The sequence below is a fragment of the Coenobita brevimanus genome, chromosome 115, assembly GCF_032717465.1.
Source record: "Coenobita brevimanus isolate Jiangsu-jjx chromosome 115, ASM3271746v2, whole genome shotgun sequence".
NCBI lineage: Eukaryota > Metazoa > Arthropoda > Malacostraca > Decapoda > Coenobitidae > Coenobita > Coenobita brevimanus.
In genome coordinates, this window is record NC_137068.1 from 11,947,453 (window position 1) to 11,965,187 (window position 17,735).

Sequence of the window (17,735 nt, forward strand, 5' to 3'; positions counted from 1 at the left end):
TCACCAGTATCACTCATCGCCGCTACTGTACTGACTTATCCCTCCACCTATCAATAATATTTATCTATCTATCTATCTATCCATCTCCTGAGCACCAGAAAGCCAGACAAACCCAACCAGATACACAAACCCCTCCAGCTGCGCGAGGGGGTGAAATTAAGAATGGCACTACACAAACAGTCGCTGGACCAGACTTACGGAGAAATTCAGCTGAACTTTGTAAACAGATCTATGTGGGGTAAATATTATAATACACAAAGAGCTTAATAACTCTATCAAGTGACTGTCTTACTACAGGACTGGTGGACTGGAACTTAGGGAAAAATATTGTCGCTGCTATGAAAGGAAAAATTAAACTCTGGAAAAATTAATGTCCTTGTTATGAAATCAACGGAACCGAGAGAGAGAGAGAGAGAGAGAGAGAGAGAGAGAGAGAGAGAGAGAGAGAGAGGAGTGTGTGTGTGTGTGTGTGTGTGTGTGTGTGTGTGTGTGTGTGTGTGTGTGTGTGTAATTCACCTGGTCGGTCAGGATCACTTCATGGTCGTGATCGTCAGCTTTTACCCTCCCGGAAGGGAGCTGAGAGCTCATATAGTCCGATCCAAGGGCAAGGCTGTGACCTTCACACACGCACACACCCGTCCCCTTGCTCAAGGGGGACAGTAACCACCCACTTCGTCAGTGAAACTTTTCACAACCTGAGCGAGGCGCGAACTCCCGCCTACCAGTTGGCAAGCGAGAACGTTACCACTGCACCAGCGAGCGGTGTGTGTGTGTGTGTGTGTGTGTGTGTGTGTGTGTGTGTGTGTGTGTGTGTGTGTGTGTGTGTGTGTGTGTGTGTGTGTGTGTGAGAGAGAGAGAGAAAGTAACAGCGACAAACAATAAAGTATATAATAAAGGAATAAACAGAATATGTTGAAAAAAGAATGAAATAAATAAGAGCAAAGGAAAATGAATGAAGAAGTGTAAAAAAGAAAAATGATGAGCACAATGGGATACGAGAAAAGAATAAGATAAACAAAAATATGTGAAGTATATGAAAAAAGTCTTAAAGAAAGGAGAAACAGTAGAAGCCAGGAGAAAAAGGAGAGAGAGAGAGAGAGAGAGAGAGAGAGAGAGAGAGAGAGAGAGAGAGAGAGAATGCGATTAAGTGGAAAGTGAATACGTGAGACATAAAAAAGGATAAAACTCAAAATTAAGAAATAAGGATGCAGTAAAAACCGAACATGATTGATAAAGAATGAGAATTTGAGAGTAAATTATGTAACAGGGGAGGACAAGAGGTTATAAAGAAGACTTGAGATGGGGCTTGGAATATGTCACTGACAGGCCTGACCTCCCCTACCCTCTCTGTCTCTGTCTGTCTGTCTGTCTGTCTGTCTCTCTCTCTCTCTCTCTCTCTCTCTTTCGGTAATCGCATGACAGTCTTCATCCACGGGTTGTATACCGTCATGTGTTCAATCTGGTGGTGTCTTTCCTCTTTTTCACCCCCTTCCTAAATCGCTCCTGGGGAGAGAGAGAGAGAGAGAGAGAATGTGTGTGTGTGTGTGTGTGTGTGTGTGTGTGTGTGTGTGTGTGTGTGTGTGTGTGTGTGTGTGTGTGTGTGTGTGTTTTATATAAAAAATAAATAACACATGCAAATCAACACGTCAAGCCAGGCGCAATACTGTATGTCCTGTGATGCATCCCAATAAAACCACAGCTGTCACACCACTAAGCCACAGCTGTTCGTTTGAAGAGCTGTGACACAGATAATATGTTGTTTTTACCTATTTACCTTTATTTGTGGGTCACCTCGTGCTTTACATCTATTACGAAGCAGTATTTTGAAGGAGAGGTGTTCCACGTACACTGACAGACTGTTTTATATTTCACTTTCAAAAGCAATATGTATTAAAAGTCTGTTGCACATTTCAATGGTACATGTTGGTGGTTATATCACTCACAAAGCGATATTTTTAGAGCGGAATAAAAATGTCAGTCACACAAAGCGTCACCTCAATTACATAAGGTTTAATAACTATGCCAGGGAATATTTCTTGAACCCTTTCAGACCGGTGACGTCTATTTGTACAATACAGTTGATACCAAATTATTTCGTTCAGTCTAGGAGAGCCATCTTGTACAGGAGAGGTGGTGAAGGCTATATCCAAACCGTCTAGTGTGAAACACCTGCCCTATGCACGATGAAACAGACACAGGACAGCAAGAGTAAAGGGTAAAAGCTATATCCAACCCGTCTAGTGTGAAACACCTGCCCTATGCACGATGAAACAGACACAGGACAGCAAGAGTAAAGGGTAAAGGCTATATCCAACCCCTCTAGTGTGAAACACCTGCCCTATGCACGATGAAACAGACACAGGACAGCAAGAGTAAAGGGTAAAGGCTATATCCAACCCGTCTAGTGTGAAACACCTGCCCTATGCACGATGAAACAGACACAGGACAGCAAGAGTAAAGGGTAAAGGCTATATCCAACCCCTCTAGTGTGAAACACCTGCCCTATGCACGATGAAACAGACACAGGACAGCAAGAGTAAAGGGTAAAGGCTATATCCAACCCCTCTAGTGTGAAACACCTGCCCTATGCACGATGAAACAGACACAGGACAGCAAGAGTAAAGGGTAAAGGCTATATCCAACCCCTCTAGTGTGAAACACCTGCCCTATGCACGATGAAACAGACACAGGACAGCAAGAGTAAAGGGTAAAGGCAATATCCATCCCGTCTAGTGTGAAACACCTGCCCTATGCACGATGAAACAGACACAGGACAGCAAGAGTAAAGGGTAAAGGCTATATCCAACCCCTCTAGTGTGAAACACCTGCCCTATGCACGATGAAACAGACACAGGACAGTAAGAGTAAAGCTAACACTGTCATTGGGGTATAGGGATTAACTGTTAATATATGGGTAAGTGGTAGGACACAAACAAGTACAAGGCCACCTTATAACACTACGCTAGGTGATATCTGTGTGTTTACTAGTGGCGGATAAACTGGGCTGCGTTTTAATCCTTTACTGAGCAATGCCCCATTTAAATAAGTGATATTTGGCTTCCTCTAGATGATAATGTTATTCAGCCGAGAGAAATCCCTGCACTGGAAAGGGTTATACACTATTTGCTTTATCCTTTACCTAAACGAGATATGTCACTTATGTATTGATATTATGGTCACCAAACACTTTTATTCAGATGAGGCAAACCTTCCTATATAAAGAGTTAACCCCACAGGTGCCAGACGTTTGTACTAGGTGTGTGTGTGTGTGTGTGTGTGTGTGTGTGTGTGTGTGTGTGTGTGTGTGTGTGTGTGTGTGTGTGTGTGTGTGTGTGTGTGTGTGTGTGTTTCCTTTAATTTTTCAGCTTTTTACTTTTCCAGTGTTATTCTACTGTCTCGTTTCGCTTCGTATCCTTTTCTGAGTTAGCCCTCCACCTCCCTCTCCCTCCCCCCTTCCCAGACCTGTAAAATAAAGATAAATAAAAAAAAAGTACCAAGTCTGGTTTGAAATATATGTAGGCCGTGAAAAGGCAGGATGGAGCAAGAGGGATGATGGGTGAGGGAGGCGGAGGCAGGGGAAGGAGATTGAAAGAAGGAGCAGGAGGAAGATAAATGTGGGTAAGAATGGAAAAACTGACAATACTGCTGAAAAAGAGAAGAGAAATGGTGAGAGGAAAAAGCTGAAAGGAATAGTAGGAATGAACGAGGATAAACGAGACTAAGATGACACTGAAAAGGGGAGAGAGAAAATAAATGCAATTGATGTGAGAGAAAAATGTAGAAGAGTGAGCTGGTCAAGAGGCAAAACGGTGAGAGAAAAACGAGGTAAATAGGAGCAGGAAGTAAACAGTAAATATCAATACAACAACCTTAGAAACTAAAAACAAAAAAAGATAAAGGACATGGAGGAAATATGGGTGAAACAGGAAGCGACAGAGGAAGGATGGAGGGTGCTTGAAAAAAGATGAGGAATTGATTGAAAAGGAGGAGCAGGAAGACGGGATAACCGTGAACACGAAAGGAAAGAAATAACAAAAGAAAAACTGGTACGAAAAAAAGTGGGAGACAAAATGAATACAAATGAAAATTATAACGAGACGGAAGGAGGGAAGGAAGGAAGGAAGGTGTATGAAAAGTGGTATGCGAATTCAAATTGAACAACTCCTGCTTGCAGATTTTGTGTCAAGTTAATTTAGAACACCCAGTCGTGGTTCAGAACTACAAGTGAGTTGCTGGGTCCTCAAGACACCGTCAGTATATCCAGGAAAACCTTAACAGTGTTTTAAGAGCAATCAGTGATGGGATGCTAAATGCAAGGGCTTCTGCCACATTCAAGATTCCTAAAAGAACTCTTTTGCTACAGTAACTTTTCTTTCCTTTACAGGTGGCTTTACATTGGGTGACAAGCCAAATGGTTTCCTGTAAGCCAAGAAACCAATTACTACGCTGGCTGGCTGGTAACCATATAACCAAACCATACGTGCTCCCCACGTGTCAACAAGTGGGTTGGTGGAGGATTAGTGCCCCTCCCCATAAAACAAATAACTCAGAGTCAAATAGCCACCCCTTACCGGATTGTGGCGTCTGGCAATAGAAGATAGATAGATAGATAGAAGAGGAAGAAAAAAAGGGGGGAAAAAAATTTAAGACACAAAACTCCTGGATATGAGGAACATAAACAGATAAATCGAGGGAGATAACTGGAGATCAACGACTTTCAACAGATAATACGATGAAGGAAAGAAAGAGAGAGGGATGGAGGAAGAAAGGAGGGTGGTGAAAAAATGAGAGGAGGAGGAGGATGAAAGGAGGAAGGTAGGAGTACAAATATGAAATAAGTAGAAAGGGAAAGAAATGGAGAGAGAGAGAGAGAGAGAGAGAGAGAGAGAGAGAGAGAGAGAGAGAGAGAGAGAGAGAGAGAGAGAGCTTGGAGGAAGGGGAAAGTAATGGGGACAACAAAACTAATGAAATCATCCTTCTTTCATTTCTGACAAGCATTTCTCCTGTCACCATCTCTCTCTCTCTCTCTCTCTCTCTCTCTCTCTCTCTCATTGCCAGCTCCCTTTTTCACTGCCCTGTCCCTCCACACCAGCTGACTCTACTCCATGTTACTAAGTCTGTACCTCGCTTTGTCTCTGCCCTAAACTTGTGGTTATTTGTCTGGCTACTTTGATGATTACTAATGCTTACACACCCCGCTGTATGTGTTCCTTACACACACACACACACACACACACACACACACACACACACACACACACACACACACACGATGTAAAAGAGGGAGAAGATGTATAGAACGAGTATAAAAGAGACACAGATGGGAAAAAGGAGTGAGAGGCGAGAACGGATATGGGAACGTAGGGTAGAGAAAACGATCACATGAACAATATTGGGGAAAAGAAAGAGGAAGGGTGAGAGAGGGAGAAAGAGGAGAATGGGAGTCCTACATGATGACATGAGAGAGAATGCCATACGAAGAGATAAAAAGGAAAAGAGAACATGAAATTTTTACAAGAAACTAAAGCAAAACACAAAATACAATACGGAAAAGAAGAGTGAGAAACTGACAATGAAATTACGACAAGGACGGAGAGGAACCATGAAAGAGATTGATTATAGCGGACAGACAGACAGACAGAGATAGGTAGATAGTCAATCAAACCCAGTATTAGAAAACTCGCTCCCTCCCTCCCTCGTGGGTGCACACGCGCGCACACACACACACACACACACATATGCTCTCTCTCTATCTCGCTCGCACGCACGCACGCACGCGCACACGCGCACACGCACACACACACACGCTCTCTCTCTCTCTCTGTCCATCAATCACTCTTTCTCTCCTCTTCCATGCTCACCTTACTCCCTTGTCTGCTCCTTTTCTCCAACCCTGTCTAACTTGCCTGCCTGCCTGCCTAACCCGTCTGTCTCCCCGCCTTCCTCACAGCTTGTCTTTTTGCCTGCCTGCCTACTTGCCTGTCTGCCTGCTTGACATACTGGCTGTCCCTCCCTGCCTTCCTCCCTTCCTGCCACTCTGCATGCCTGCGTCCTTGCCTTCCCCACTATTTGTCTTCCTGTCTGTCTGCCCGCCTTCCTCCCTGCCTGCCTACTTACTTTCCTGTTTTCCTTCCGCCATTTCTACCTGACTTCCTGCCTCTTTCAGTGTATTCTTTCTTTTCTTCCTTTTTCTTTTCAACCAGGCCTTACTATCACTTCCTGCCTCCCTCACTTCCTCCCTTTAAGCTCTTCTTCCTCCCTGGCTTCCTACATGCACTCCTCCTGACCTCACTGCCCACTGCTTTCCTGTCTTCCTTACTGCCTGCCTCTCTCCCCTGTCTCTTCCTCTCACCTTCCCTTGCCTCAGCCACACACCTGATGGCTTCCTACCTTCCTGTCTCTCTTCCTACCTCCCTGTCTTCCTTACAATTACCCTCTCTCCCTGTCTTTTCCTCTGCCTTCCTTCCTCTCTGCTTCACCCTGCCTCAGCCACACGCCTGATCGCTGCCTACCGCCTCAAAGCAAGCAATCAAAAGATGGACCGTGGGCCAAGGCAAAATGTGCAATGAATATAATGCGTAAAAGAGGAATGATATCTACACATTCTGACACTATCCTGAATGTATGATACTGACAACAGCGGCGGCGACGACGACGATGGAGGTCGGTGACGAGGACGAAGACAAATTCCACAAATCATTATCATCCAACAATTATCCTCTTCAATAGTATGTAAATTTTTAGACCATACTGCTTCTACAACTACTACTACTACTACTATTAATAAACAATGATAAAACACAACACTTAGACTTCAAATACCACTACAACTAATGAAAATGTGTAAATGTCGTCGTAAGAGTCGACACTCTGAAAGGCAAAGGAAAGTGACAATATCCAATCGCAAAAGAAAAAAAAAAAAAAAAAAATCCAATCAAAGGAAACCCCTAATACAATGGCAAATTTGAAACCGGTGCTGTTAACCTATCTGGAGTTAAGAGGGAATAGAGATGTGTGTGTGTGTGTGTGTGTGTGTGTGTGTGTGTGTGTGTGTGTGTGTGTGTGTGTGTGTGTGTGTGTGTGTGTGTGTGTGTGTGTGTGTGAACGATGGATAAATACGTAAACAGCTATGGGCTGACATAGATTTATACTGACTGAGATGGGAAGCCTGAAAAAATTACATAAAATGGCTGAAAACAGGAGATAGTAGAAGAAAATGAGAAAATGACATGACTGGTTAATCGAAGTGCATGGTGTGAAGAGTGAGTGAACTGTCGGTAAAGAAAGTGTGCGATGATAAATGTGAAAGTGGTAAACGGCGAAAGAGGAGCAAAAAATGAGCAAAAATAGAGAAAGTGAAAAAGGGTGAATTAACTTGTATATCGGACTGATAAGAGGGTAGTAGAGATGAGATTCGTGGAGAGAGAGAGAGAGAGAGAGAGAGAGAGTGCACACAAACATTATGGTTAAAATGTGGTTATTCGGCCTTAATATTACCGAAGAAGCTGCACGGAGGTTATGTTTCCACCGGTGTCTGTTTGTATGTTTGTGTACAAGATATCAAAATAGCTCTCGGATTTCATTGAAATCAGGTGAATAGGTGGGCATTCGGTCAAGAAAGAATTGATTACATTTGAGAAGGATTCGGATTCGAATGCAGTTAAGAATTATGAATTTTATTGGCGTTGAAGAGGTACGCGCTCTGTCATTGTGTAACAGGGTAGACAAAGACCGTAGAATTAATTGTGTGAGACCGTAAAAGCATTGGTCTGGCAGGACTTATGAATTACAGCGGTAAATCATGGCTTATTGGCGTGATCGATGGTATGCGCTCCCTGGCTGCTTTCTGGTTATTACTAATATATAGTCTTACCCAATTCAAAGAAGTATATCACTGAACAACGAGAAAAAGATACAAGACAAAGTGTGCTAAGGAAAAGTGACGAAAATGCAGTTATGAAATATGCAACTGATGATGATGATGATGAGGAGGAGGAGGAGGATAAGGAGGAGTGACGCCTGGCACTCGTAGGTGTGAAGGGAGGGACAGTGATGTGTGTCATAGCTTGTGAGACAGGGGGAGACAGGGTTAAATGAGAGAGAGAGAGAGAGAGAGAGAGAGAGAGAGAGAGAGAGAGAGAGAGAGAGAGAGAGAGAGAGAGAGAGAGAGAGAGAATAAGAAAAACTAGAAAAACGAAAAAAAATGAAAACCAAAAACCAAACGCGAAGGAAAAAACGGGGGACAAGTTAATTATTATCGCCACAAAAAACAAAAGTTGTTTCCCACTGAGACAAATGTTGTTTTATCGCGGCTGCTGTGACTGCTGGCTTTTTCATTTTTTATTACGAGTCATAAAAGAGAGATAGGATTAACTGTCTCCTAATTTAATTCTCTGACTGCGTGGCGTTTGTGGATATAATCGTTAGTAGTTAACCACCACATAACATCACTGAAGACACCGTTCTTACAGCTTTGTATGAATACGCTTTGTAAAAATTGAGGACGGAAATGAAAACAAGAAATACCCGGAATTAACCAAAACAAAATATTTTTACCACCCTAAAGAATGCTGCGACTCTTTAACTCGGGCGCAGAAAGTTTGTGAATAAAATAATCAGCAGTTATTCACATTATAACATACATCGGACTTTATCATTTTAATTGCCTTAATATGTTCACCAGAAATTACATTTACAAACAACATTTTTACTTTATTTTCTGCTTCAACTCGGGTACACAAACACGTTCACATCTTCAAAACACAACATTAAATCACCATTTTTCCAAAGAACACAAAAAATTCTCCAATTGTCAAATATCAGTGAATACAACCAATGTATACAATATTTAGGATAGTTATTTTAGAGATAATAAAGGAGGAATTTGAAGGCAGGGAGGGCAATGTAAAACCAGGCAGTGTGTAGACAGTTTAGGGTTAGCAGAGTGGAATCTGGGCTTCAGCAGACAGTTATAATGGTGATACCTTACCGATACCGGACCCCTTACTCCTATCATTTACTGGGACTCTCTCTCTCCCCCCCCCCTTTTCTGAACCCTCCTCTCTCTCGCACCCCCCTCTTATCTCTCTCCCTCACACACCTCTCCCCTTCCCTTCTCCTCTCCCTATAGCTGTTCTGTATCACTTCTAATCTCCATTCCTGTTCCTCACACGCGAACACACTCACGCACGCAAATACATTTACGGACGCACATAAGCACATGACCCTCTCTCACTTTTTGATTGCCGTATATCTCGTTTTATGCTTACACACACACACACACACAAACCACATTACTGATGCAATTTCCAGACGATTTTATTCAGTTTGGGAGATATTTCTTGTAGTGAAGGGGTTAATGGATGCCATACTTAACCATCCCCAAACGTGCCAAAAATCTCTCGTGAGCTGAACACATTTGTGGTCTGGTGACAGTGTGAATACAGTATCAGAACCGTCAACGTACTGAAGGGGTATACTCTTTTTGCTTGTCACTTTTTGCCTCCCCTCCCCCTCTCTCTCTCTCTCTCTCTCTCCCTCAAACACATGCAGTAAGCTCACTGTCAGCGCTTAGCATGAGAATCGCCTGGAGAAACATAGAAGGGGATCAAGGATCACTGTCTGTCCAATGCTTAAGTGTGTGATTGGATTTAACACTAATCAATATTCATCAAAGGGATGGGGGAGAGGGATGGGAAGCAGAAAATGAAGAACAGAGTGAAGAGGACAGGAGAGGAGAGGAGAGGAGAGGATCATGGAGAGTCAATAAGGTTTGTTAGTGTTTCGGGGGATATGTTTCAGAAGGAATGGTGTGAGAGAGGGAGAGAGAAAATGGGAGAAGGAGAGGAATCCTGAAGACAAAATGGTGATGGACAGTAAGATGGAAGGAGGAAATGGGTAAAGAAGAAAAGACGAAGGGAGAAGAATGAAGGAAGAAATGAAGAAAGCAGAAAACCAAAGCGAAAAGACATATAGGAGAGGAATCCCGAAGACAAAATGGTGATGGACAGTAAGATGGAACGAGGAAATGGGTAAAGAAGAAAAGACGAAGGGAGAAGAATGATGGAAGAAATAAAGAAAGGAGAAAACCAAAGCGAAAAGACATACATGGATTAAAGTGGAAAGGTAAAAATATGAAATAAAAGGACACAACTCATAAGCGGTAGTCGAGGTTCAGGCACGGTGAGGCACAGGTGAGGCAGGGTGGGGCAGGATGGGATAGGGATGAGGCAGGGTGAGGTAAGGATAAACCAGGGTGAGGCAGGATGCGATAGGGATGAGGCAGGGTGAGGCAGGGATAAGCCAGGGTGAGGCAGGATAGGAGAGGGATAAGGTGGTGTAAGGTAGGGATAAGTCATGGTGAGGCAGCGATAAGCCAGGGTGAGGAAGGATAAGGCAGGATGGGGTCGGTGGGATCCCTGAGTTAAGACATCTGACCTCTGTCGAGACAGACAGAAAGACAGACAGACAGAGACGGGTTCGCAGACGTGAGGAATTCCCCTCCAAGGACCTAGATTTTATTTACTCACATTTTTCGAACTCCTCTCTCTGTCTCTGTCTGTCTGTCTCTCTCTCTCTCATTCCCCCAAGTGGAAGGGTTCGGCCATGAAGTGCGTGGAGAACTGCCAACCGAGGACTCCACCCTGCATTACCTTGTGAACACACACACACACACACACACACACACACACACACACACACACACACACATCCCGGCACACACAAACAACCCTCAGAGTGCATTAGTCCGGAACTCAAACACAAGCATTACACACACAATTCCAGGCCTGAGAGAGAGAGAGAGAGAGAGAGAGAGAGAGAGAGAGACTCCACTACACGTTAGGGTAGGTCATTCAGTCAAACTATCCTTAAAGGTAATGACGTAAAGAAGGTACAGGTGTGTCCTGGGATACTCTTCTTATCCTCTTAGGCCGACTTACACTAACTAGCTCTTTACCAGAGAGAGGAATCGATTCACCTAACCTAACCTAACCTAACCTAACCTAACCTAACCTGGAGAGAAAGTAGAGCAAGGAGGAGGAAACTGTAAGCATTGGAACATATGACTCAGGAAAGAAAAGAAATATAAGTACACCCCCGCAAAGAATATAAGGTATGGAGACAGCAACAATATACCAATACATCACCGCACTGAAGGCCTGTACCACTGCAATACTACCACATCTTTACTAGTACAAGCTACAAGTGGAATATAATGGTATGGAGACAGCAACAATATACCAATACATCACCGCACTGAAGGCCTGTACCACTGCAATACTACCACATCCTTACTAGTACAAGCTACAAGTGGAATATAATGGTATGGAGACAGCAACAATATACCAATACATCACCGCACTGAAGGCCTGTACCACTGCAATACTACCACATCTTTACTAGTACAAGCTTACTACCCCTACACATGAGATTATTCAGCTTAGAGACATGTCTTGCAGTAGAGGTAATGGAGGTAATAGCCAACTTTTCCACTTCACAGTATCTCCCAATTAAAAAAAAAATAGTTTGTTAATAGCATGAATAAATCAAGAAAATACCTGATTCAAAGGGTTTAATTATATTCTTGGTGTCAGTAACTCATTCTCTCTCTCTCTCTCTCTCTCAGTTTATAAACTCTGCTAGTCAATCTATCAGTCTCTACTCTCTCCACCCAGCAAACTCGAGTTTGTGGATACTGTAACACATATAATATTTTCATGTATGATTTTCCCCGCCATACCAACATTCATAGCCAGTAAACACATTATAACCATTCACATTTTAATACATATTATTCCTTCACTCATCGAAGTAGTTAAATCCATGAATACGATAAAACAAATCATAATTTCGGATGCAATTTTTTTCTCATGCAGCAAAGTCGCATGATATTGGACCAAAATATATAGTTGTCTACACTTTCTTCCATGCAGCAAAGTCAATTAGCTCCTTAATTAGTCCTTCAAGGGATAGAATAAATTTCATATTCGCCGTGTTATTTGCCAGGGTAATAAATGCTTTTAACAACCAGCATGATGCCTCACATATTCACTATGTGTGAAGATTGCTTTATATTATATACACACACACACACACACACACACACACACTCTATCTACCTATCTATCTAATATATATATATATATATATACACACACACACTTGCTTTAATTTCACTCATGCTGTAAGACGGTAATGACCTATGTTGCCAGGCTCCCCAAATCTTATAACTTATTGTAATCAATCAATTCCGCCTCTTCTTCCACCTCCTCCCTCTCACCTCTGCTTTTCCCGAACTCTCTCTCTTTTATTCTGCTTCTTTATACCTTCTCTCTTTCTCCCCTCCTATCCGTTCTATCTTCCCTCGTCCGTCCCCTTCTCTCTACTTCCCACTAATCTCTTTCTCCTCTTTTCCTTTTTAAAGACAACTCTCATGTTCCCCATTCAATCCTTCCCTTTATCCTCCTTCCATTTATCACCTTTTGTCCTTTTCCCCTCTTTCCCTCTGCCTCCCTCGCCCTTTCTTCCTTCCGTGACCGTTTCTCCTTTCCTCTCCTCCCTCTATCCTTCTTTCCTTCTCCTCCCCCCCCTCCTTCCCCACACGCCATCACAGCAAATTTTCCGCTGTATAAACAAACTGCGGGAAACCTAATTACGGTAAATTGCTCTGTGATTTCACTTTACGTTTTCCCTCCTCCAGTATTTACATCATTTTTATTAACATTATTTTTGCTTTCATAATTTCCTCTCTAATCTGCGACTAATATTTGTTCTTCCCTCATCCTCCGTTTTCATTATCATTGCTATTACTTGTTTATTCCTATAATTTCATCACTAATGTTCCAATAACACTTTTATTCAGTGTCTTCCCCACTTCTCTCATATAGCCTACATTTTCATCATTATTTTGTCTAACCACTATTTTCTCGTTCCCTGTGTCACTTTCATTTCCGTTATGCATTACCTTTACTTCCAAAATCCTTCCTCATTACCAATCTATCAGAATATTTTGTTCCGTTTCATTTACACTTTCTTAACTTCACCATCATACTGTTTAAATATTTTTATTAACAATTTCACTTTCTTCACCTTTTCGTTCTCATTTTCTGTTATTATTTTTCGTATTTTCACATTCTTCACTCTTCACTGTCGTGTTTTCACATTCTTCACTCTTCACTGTCGTGTTTTCACATTCTTCACTCTTCACTGTCGTGTTTTCACATTCTTCACTCTTCACTGTCGTGTTTTCACATTCTTCACTCTTCACTGTCGTGTTTTCACATTCTTCACTCTTCACTGTCGTGTTTTCACATTCTTCACTCTTCACTGTCGTATTTTCACATTCTTCACTCTTCACTGTCGTGTTTTCACATTCTTCACTCTTCACTGTCGTGTTTTCACATTCTTCACTCTTCACTGTCGTGTTTTCACATTCTTCACTCTTCACTGTCGTGTTTTCACATTCTTCACTCTTCACTGTCGTGTTTTCACATTCTTCACTCTTCACTGTCGTGTTTTCACATTCTTCACTCTTCACTGTCGTGTTTTCACATTCTTCACTCTTCACTGTCGTGTTTTCACATTCTTCACTCTTCACTGTCGTATTTTCACATTCTTCACTCTTCACTGTCGTGTTTTCACATTCTTCACTCTTCACTGTCGTGTTTTCACATTCTTCACTCTTCACTGTCGTGTTTTCACATTCTTCACTCTTCACTGTCGTGTTTTCACATTCTTCACTCTTCACTATGTCACAAGCATCTCTTATATTTTCACTTTCCTTCATCTTCACCATTCGTGTTTTTCATTATTTTTTTTACTTCCATTTTATTTTTCCTTGTATAAGTCACTGCCACTTTCATTATTGTTTCGCTCTCTCAACACTTTATCCGAAGCCTCATTATTAAGGATCTTTCTTTAATGCCTTCAATTCAATGATATATTGACATATTCTTGCTGCCTCCTGACAACATTATTCAGTCTTTTGTAAGGCCTCTTGTAGTGAAGGGGGAAATGAAGGCTGTGCATAACTTCACTTCGAAATGTCTCTCCAAGTGTAGTCACACGAAGTTGATTTGACTAGTAACCAAGCAGGCTCATTCCTACCTTACAACTAAAAAAAACATATGCAACAACTAGTAGTCTAATACTTTTTACTGTGTCAAACGTCCACCTGGTCTCCGTGTCAGGTAAATATTCAGGTAAAGCGTCACAGTTTTGGCCACAATGTCCCGTTGGCAAAATGCTTCACAGAGTCACTGGCGAAAAAAGTCTTAATATATTACGTGGCCAACGCCGTGATGAGCCTGAGATGAAACTTTAATAGCGAGGCACGTGTAGTGACCACTTCTATGCCAACCACCACCTGGATGACAAACTAAGTCTTAAAGAAACCGTGTGTGTGTGTGTGTGTGTGTGTGTGTGTGTGTGTGTGTGTGTGTGTGTGTGTGTGTGTGTGTGTGTGTGTGTGTGTGTGTCCAAGAAACAGAAAGGGGGGGGGTTAAAGGAAAATATATGATACAGAAAAATCAACAGTCGATAAGATTTGTCCTTCAAGCGATATGATGCAGAAGAAATGGAGGGGGAGGGAGAGAGAAGGCGGGGGGAAGGAGAAGGAGAGAAAAGGAGAGAAATTAAGAGGAGTGGAAGGATGAGGAATGAAGGGAAGAGTAATATGTAAAGAAGAGATTAGAAAAGAAAAGAAGGGAGGAGAGGAAGAGGAAGGGGAGAGAGGAAGAGGAAGGGGAGAGATGAACAGGTAAGAATATAGAATACAAGAACCAAAAAGAGTAGCGAGGAGTGGTAATGGAGAAATATGCAGGGAGGAGAGGAGAGAGGAGAGGGAAGGAGAGGAGAGGATCATGGAGAGTCAATAACGTTTCTTAGTGTTTCGGGACATATGATTCAGAAGGAATGGTGGGAGAGAGGGAGAGAGAAAATGGGAGGAGGAGAGGAAAGCCGAAGACAAAATGGTGCTGGACAGTACGATGGAAAGAGGAAATGGGAAAAGAAAAGAGGAGGGGAGGAGAAGAATGATGAAAGAAATGAAGAAAGGAGAAAAGGGAAGCGAAAAGACATATATGGATTAAACTGGTACGATAAAAAAATGAAATAAAAGGACACACTAATGAGCGGCAGTGGAGGTTCAGACACGGTGAGGCACGGGTGAGGTAGGGTGAGGCAGGATGGGATAGGGATGAAGCAGGGTGAGGTAAGCCAGGATGGGACAGGATGGGATAGGGATGAAGCAGGGTGAGGTAAGCCAGGATGGGACAGGATGGGATAGGGATGAAGCAGGGTGAGGTAAGCCAGGATGGGACAGGATGGGATAGGGATGAAGCAGGGTGAGGTAAGCCAGGATGGGACAGGGATGAAGCAGGGTGAGGTAAGTCAGGGTGAGAGGATGGAACAGAGATGAGGCGGTGTGAGAATGGGATAAGCTTGGGTGAGGCAGGATAGGTTTGGGATAAGGCAGGATAGGTTAGGGATAAGGCAGGGAGATGTAGGGTTAGGTAGGGGGAGGCAGGATGGGATTTAACGTTACATTTCAAATCAAATTAATGAGACGCACTCACTCACTCACACAAAAGCTAAATACTTACGCCTAGGAAAAAACACCTTAACTAAACTCTTAAAACTAGGATTATACAAAAAGGAAATACCAGTCGATGAATGCTATGTATCACCCGGGGGGTGGGAGGACTGGAATAACTGTACTAGTGGAGTTTGGGTGCTAGGGACCTCTCACACTGCTGGCACAGGACCTTTCTCCGTCACAACAAACACTAGACTGACTAAGTCGTGGGAAAGAAAAGCGGAGCACTAGGCCGCATTTTCTAACGGTCGAGAGAGCAGGGGCGAACAATAAAAAAACAATAGTATCGCTCAGTACAGCACTTAGTGACGTGCATTAAATCGGTCACTTTTGAAAACGGTGACGAATGTTTTGAAAAGTATACTCCGAAATGGAGAGAGAAACGGTTAACTGAGCGATACACAGTGAGTTTTCCACTAATAGTTCGTGGCTTCTCACAAAAGGGAAATGTCGCGAATTGATTCGTGACAGAGAGTACTGTAAGATCTGGGATGAGAGTATGAAGGGGAAAATAGTGGAAAAATGTAAATTACGAGAGTGGAAGACAGAAGATACGGAGATTAGAGAAGGCATTCCAGGGAAAATCAAAGAAGTACTGCCTGAGGGCCTCCCAGTCCGCGGCTCCAAAATGCCACAGACGATGTTTCCCTGGAGGGTCCACAGGCCGTACGAGTGATAGGACAGGTTAAGGGAATAAGGTTGTGATCGGAGGAGCCCAACGGAGATAAAAAATTAACAGAGTAAGCAGAAGGATTAGTTGTGAGGAAGAGGTCAAGTATGTTGGAGCTCTCTCCAAGGTGGTAAGGGATACGGGTAGGGTGCTGTACAAGCTGCTCTAGGTCATTAAGGATAGAAAAGATGTAGGCTTGTTCACCAGGTGGATCCGTGAAAGGAGAGGAGAGCCAAAGGTGGTGGTGAACATTGAAATCTCCTAGAATGGAGATTTCTGAGAAAGGAGAAATGGATAGAATGTGTTCCATCGTAGAAGTAAGATAGTCGAAGAATTTTTGATAGTCAGTAGAATTAGGGGATAAGTAAACAGCACAGATATATTTAGTCAGAGAATGACAGGAAAGCCGAAGCCAGAGTGTAGAGTATTCAGAAGATTCGAGTTCAGGAACACGAGAGCAAGATAAGTCGTTGCATATATAGACACCACCTTTGGCTTTGAAATGAGTATAGAGAAAGTAGGAGGATACAGAAAAGGGTTTGCTGTCAGTTGCCTCAGACAGCTGAGTCTCAGTTAGAAAAAGAAGGTGAGGTTTAGAGGAGGAGAGGTGGTGCTCAACAGAGCGAAAGTTAGAGGATAGGCCGCGAATGTTGCAGAAATGAAGAAGAAGAGAGTCAGACAGTGGTTCCAGGCACCTCGAGTCGTCACCGGGAGAGGAGCAGATGGTGGGGGCATTTATGGTCCCCCCGAGGCTTGGTGAAGAGACGCCATTTTAGTTGAATTTGAATAGGAAGTGTAGTGTGTACTGTGCATGTAGTTTGGTGTAGATAGTTAGAGAAATTTGTACTGGAGAGCATGCTGGCCTACTCTCTGGGTAATTGAGACACTGAAAAAGTTCAGCAAATGGGGATGGTCAGGAACTAGTCCTGAGGGCTGATGAAACGGGAGCACCAGCACTCCCAATCATCAGCTTTCCATCCACCTCGGGAGTACTGCCCTGCTCGACTGGTGCTACAGTCTACTCCCTCCAACGAGACACTGAGCAAGGCAATCAGAAGACTCGTGGATTATATAAGCCAACGACATGTGCTGATGGACACGTAAATACAAGCTTGCATTAGTTGATGAGTTTGATATTTTTACCTGTGTCGCAAAACATTTCGTTATTGTTGTTATTTTGTTGTTTTTACTGTTGTTATTGGTTTGCCACCCCCTCCCCCCCGCGCATATGAAATGAGAATCTAGTGGACTGCAGGTACAAATTGCCCTCCCCTGCAGTCCACCATCGACATCCTAGATGAACAATGAGGCAATGGAGCCGCTTAGTTAGCCTATATTGGTGTCACCACATGAAGGCGTCCCTCTCCAGCACCAAGACGCCTGGTAATGTGAGAAACGTGAGATTCTTCTTATTCCTCTTGCTAGAGAAACTTTGTTTAACCTTCACTGTACTCAAAAGCAACATATATT